This window comes from Telmatherina bonti (assembly GCF_933228915.1).
Source record: "Telmatherina bonti genome assembly, chromosome: 12".
Classification (NCBI taxonomy): domain Eukaryota; kingdom Metazoa; phylum Chordata; class Actinopteri; order Atheriniformes; family Telmatherinidae; genus Telmatherina; species Telmatherina bonti.
In genome coordinates, this window is record NC_136610.1 from 13,089,002 (window position 1) to 13,095,001 (window position 6,000).

The following is a 6,000-nucleotide window of genomic DNA, read 5'->3' on the forward strand; positions in this document are numbered from 1 at the left end:
TTTGGTGTTAACAGTATGATAGTTAATCTGTGATTGGTAAAATCTGTGGAAAAAAAGAGATTACGCTAAAAGATGTATGTAAGCCATTTTTTAGCTATATCTTTTAACTGCATATTGTCGCTGGATGAGTTAAATCTCTATACTGTGAGACTGATTATCTTTTTATAAGGCAAAAACAAAATGAGATTTGATGTTAAAATTCCTTCATTAAAACTCTTCCAAAGACGAATTTGAGTTCAATAAAAGTATAATGAATTGCAAAGAAACAGATTGATCCTCGAGGAAGTTTGTGTCCCTCTACTAGCAGAAAAAGAAAGCATGACTCAGCATTTTCAAGATCTTCAGCTTTAAACTTAAAAAGTATTTAATGAGAGACTTTTATAAACACATTTGGCTCAAAGAAATGGAAACTTCACACTCAAGCCAGACACTTTTTTTTCTTCCATCATAACCACTTGAGATTGTGTCCATGAAGTCCTGCATGCATCCTAAAAGAGCCTGATGTACCAGGGATGCAAGCAGCTCTTGCTCTGGATACACAGACCTATAATCCCCTGCAATAATGGTTCTGGTTCCCCCTCCTGCTGTAACTCCTACAGAATCCTTACTGGGAACAAGCTTGCAAGCTTTTTCTACATCCATAGAAACAAGAAGACTGACTCATGCAGTAACTTCCCTCACGAACACTGCAAGAGGCACTGATTGTTAAATGGAGAAATAAGTATCTTACTTTGATGTTGCTATCTCATCACAAAAACTGTTTCTTTGAATGATGTGTGATCACATAGGATTGGATCAGAGTGTTTTTCCTCTTGACAGACCAAATATATGAACGTGTTTTGAACTGGGTTTTAGCTCTGATGATACAACCAGAGTTAAAAGCAAACATCGAGAGAGAAGACACAATGCATGATACAAAATGTCTAAGTATTTATCTGTATTTATCTTCTTTGGATCTTTAATGCTATTCAATATTGGCAAACTCTAACCTGAGGCTGCGGCTGTAAAAGCTACTGCAAGACGCGTCTTGCCCACCTCCTTCAGCTCTCTCGCAGCCCGAGGGGACACTTTCACCACAGTATTTGCATGTAATGTCAGAGCAAGTCTATAATTTGGGCATGAGACAAGTAATACCGTAGCTTTATTCTTCATGCAAGCAGCGAGCCAAATAACAAAGCACACAGCAGCAGCACACCTCACTTCCATGTTATGACAACTGCAGCTTGGATTAATGCTTAAACTTGCCCCGTGTCCCTGCTCCAGGTATGAGTCTTCTTTAGGACCTTCCTCTGGTGGGGGGAGTTAAATATTATGTGAAATGTGCACATTGTGTCCTCTGACCACGCATACACACACACACGCCCTGCCCCTGAGGATCACGGGAAGGAGCTTTTAGATCTGAGCGAGCAGTTCAGACTCAGAGGAGCATGAGGAGGTTTTTCCGAGCGCACAGGGAGGAAGACTACAGTCAGATCCAGTACCTGACCGCCAAATGCACCCGCCTGACTCATGATAAAGGTAAGAGTTGAAGTTTAACAGTTTTTACTATAAAAATCTATAATTCACACATCAGTAGAAAGCTGAATCCCCAAATGAAGGTTTGTTTTGTTTTTATTCACCAGAGAAATGACTGAACATAGGAACACATGTAGTCGAATCAACATGTCTCTAAAACTCTTAATTTAGGAAAATAAGAATGACAACACCAGGGCTGGAAATTAAAACCAATATAAAAATGTACTTACTTTAAAATACTACCAAGAAATAATCTGAGGCAAGCCCTGTTATGGATGGACTATATGACCTGAGAGTTGTGAGAAAACCACTTACCAATATTACTATGCTTTAATGTATTAATGTGTAAGGAGCATATTTATGTTTAACTGAAAACACACGCGTATATGTGTGTATGTATATATCACAGTTGTCCTCAAATGTATTCATACCCTTCCAGGGAGAAGTTAAAAAAAAAAAAAACAACCAAAAAACAGCTGTCTACGAAATAAACTGAAGTAGACAAAAGTAATAAGTTTTTTGTTTTTTTTTAAATTATAACATTTGTTTTCTAATTCTGCTTCAATGGATATATATTTATTAAAGGAAAACAATTATGATATTGATAATATAAGCTGCATTGCTCATAAACTAATATTTTGTGAAACAATCCTTATGAGTTACCACTATTGTCAGGTGTTTTCTGTTCCTCTCAGTCTTCTGTACCTGTCGACAGGTATTTTGTTCCACTGTTCATCAGAAAAGTGCCCTAATTTGTCCAGGGCTGATTTTTTGTTCTCATCTATATTAAATAAAAAAAAATAAAAAAAACAGTGTCTTATATTACAAAATTATAATTGAGCACATTTTTTAGTGATTATTCTTTAGTTTAAGTTAGTTTTAGTTTTAGTTATATATTTAGTCTCTGTTATTTGAGTGACTGTTCATTGTATTCACATTATTATGAACTAATACTTTGTAATTGTTTGGTTTGCTGGGCTTTCTTTTAATTAGCTTTAAAACTAGTTTTGTATTGTAAAATGAAATACCACAGTTATCTAGTCAAGTCTGATTTTAATTTTGAAACCATTTATGTATTGTCTGATATGATATATCCTGCAGTTTGGTTCAAAGATCACAACTTAAAGTGAAACTGGGTTCAAATGGCCATAAAAAGTATCTGTATTATATCTTCATATTTAGTCTGTTACTAAACCAGAAGCTTTATGCATGAGTTAATATTTTTTATTCCTGATTTTAACTGGCATTTGCCCCATGAAGATAAATTAGCCTGAAACAGCATGAATATGCAACTCTTCACCCCCTGACTGCCTACAGACGTGACAACAAAGCGTCTGATCATGACATCTGCTGGACAAAAATGACATTGCAACCACAGAGCAACGTCGTCGTCTGGGGCCAAAATATAAAAAATTCTGTAGCTAGCAAGTAACAAGCCCTACATTACCTCTTAGTTTTTTTTTTTTTTTTTCTTTTCGGATAAAGACATTAATTCTACGTAAGGAATTCAGTCTCCCTGCATCTCTTATCTAATCCTTCTTTTCAAACTTTAATCTACTTGTAACAGGTCAAGAGCAATAAATCTACTGCAGAACTTGTTGTGATGTTTGATGTCATGAATTGCTCAAGCTGTGTTTGGATTGAAAGAAAAAAAAAGAGAAAACCTCAGAAGTTGTGTGTCATGATGGATAAGAGTCTAGCCCTCTAACTTCCTTTCATAATCATTTAAGGTGGAGGCAGGGTAGGTATCCTGGAGAGTTCATAAGTTCTACGCGTAATTTTTATTTTTTAGATAGAAATATTGGGCAATGAAGGGCCATGATTGCCACTCATCACAAACAAAAGTCTAACAAAATCCATATTTCCTGTATTATTTAAGCACAGTAAGCATGAGGCGCCTATGAAACATCATTAACACACTTTATATTGATTTGCTGAAATGTTGTAAATGGTTTCTGCTCAATTAAGACTTAAATCTTAAAGATAAAAATCATTAAAGAAATTAAGACTTAAAGACTACAAATTATCCTTGACCGTCCAGCCTGAATAAAATGGTCTGTTGGTGTCTGCAGGAATACTGGACAGAGAGTTTCTGGTGTCCAGAGAAAGGGAGAGGAAACTGCAGAATGACCTGGAAGCTGTGACCACTCGATTCCTCCATCAGGAGCATCTGAACATTGAGCTCAGGATGAACCAAGATCAGCTTATCAGCAGGATCCACCAGCAGCAGGTGGCTTTAATACGATTCTCAGCAGTCCCACAGAAAATTAGATCGATCTTTGACAATTTCATTCAAAAACTGTAAGACAATAAGGAGTCAGCAATTTTTCCCACATAAAAATCCTAATCCATGAAAATGTTGCCATAGATCAGAGGTGAGTAACTCCAGTCTTCAGGGGAGCAGTCCTGCAAGTGTTAGGACTTTACCTGCTGCAACACAGCTGACTAAAATCATAATTAGCAGAGTTATGCATTTGAAGTCAAGCTAAGTCTGCCAATCAAGTCTGAATCTGAGTCAGCTGTGTTGCAGCAGGGAAACTCTTGCTGGACTGCGGCCCTTGAAGTCCAGGAGATATTGATCGATCGATCGACCGACCAACCGAATTTTATATTCAGAAACAAAATTCACGTATTGTAGACAACATGAGATGACAGCCTTCATGTGGAATCTTTAATTTACCAAGATAATTACAGATGAGGATATTTTAAATATGATGGGGATTTTTAAAGCATTAAAGCTTTCAAAGCATTTAGAAAAATGCTTTTAAATTAAAATTAAATTCAATTTAACTATCACAACTATATCCCAATAATCGCCACCAGTAAATAATAAGTGTGCTTTCTTTTCTGATGAATTTAACAAATTAAAATATAGAGTTGAAATGTATGGCTTTAAATCAGCTACAGTGATTGTAATACACTAATAAATACATTTAATGTAAATATTTGATGAGATGCACAGAAGCAGCTGAAATTAAAGATGGCACTGCTAAGCTATTAGCATTAGCTAGCCATTCATCATAGAATAACTGTTTTATTTCTATTCATATTAAGGCTAAAATAATTGGTAATTATTCATATGCCTTTATTCAAAGTGATATTCTTGATAATATGAAAGAACTAGGGAAAAATATCTGAACTCATTCAGATATCTGTTTTACTAGCATGTTTTTAAGCTAAGTTTAACCAGCTAAGGCTGCAGTCAGTTAATACAGCTGCTGTTTTATTGGATCCTGAGACGGTTTGTTTTACATGTCAGGTGGTATAAAATGTCATTATCTTTTGTCATGTAGGCTTACAGTGGGCTCCCAAAAAACATTTATATAAATTATTTATTAATTCATTAACCTCAAATGTATTTGTTTGGCATATTTAGAGCATCACCCTCACAGAGATTTGACTCAGTTTCAGGTTTGAGCTATTAAGATAAGGTTTATATCTCTTGCTTGTTTGTAGCAACAGTACTTTGATGAGGACATCTTGTGCGCGTGTTGATTGTGCCTTTCTGTTAATGTGTCTTGTAGGACCTGGTGGACTTGCTGCAGCAGCGTGTGGTGCTGCTGGTGGAGGAGAGCTCTCGGGATGCAGAGCTGCTGCGGCAGGTTAGCTCAGACTTGTTGTGTCTCCAGAGCTCTGAGTTTAAGCTCCAGGGCCTGGTGGAGCAGCTGCATGCTGAGGCCCAGCATTGGGCTGCCGTGGCAGAGAGCCTCAAGGCAGAGCTGCATGCTGAGGCCCAGCAGAAAGCTGTAGTAGAAGAGAGCTTCCAGGTAGAGCTGCGGAGGTAGGCCCACAGTGGATCTATTTTTTTTTTTTATTTATCTCAAAGTTCAGGGGTCTGATTTTTAAAAATGGTTGAGAAGCAAGACCAAAATGATATTAGGGGTCACCAGAGAACCCATGACAGTCTCAGTCTTTGTAAAAAAATGATGGATTGCAAAGAAACACTAAAACAAGAATAAAAACATTTGGCTTTGAAATATACAGTTGTGCTCATATGTATTCATCCCCTTTCATTAAAGAAAAGACTAAATTTACAACAGTCACTAAAATAACTGGAGACTTAAAAAAGGAACAATAACCAAAAATTTGCAAAAATATAATTTAGTAATATAAGACACTGTTTTTTAATTTAATTGAGTTGAAGAAAGAAAAAAACCAAAAAAAACCAAATTGGTCCTGGACAAATTAGAGCACTTTTCTGTTGAACAGTGGGACAAAATACCTGTCAACAGGCGCAGAAGTCTGACTGAGAGGAACAGAAAACACCTGACTGTAGCGGAAACATTAAAGGATTGTTCAACAAAATTTTCGATTGATTAATATGTAATAAATTATCTTATTTGTTTCTTTTTTTTAAAAATATTTCTATTGAACCAGAATTAGAAAATAATGTAATAATTTTCATAAAATTTTTATTATGATTTTAGTCAATTTCAGCTTATTTTACAGGCAGCGGTTTTTTTTTTCCTTCTTTAATGAAAGGGT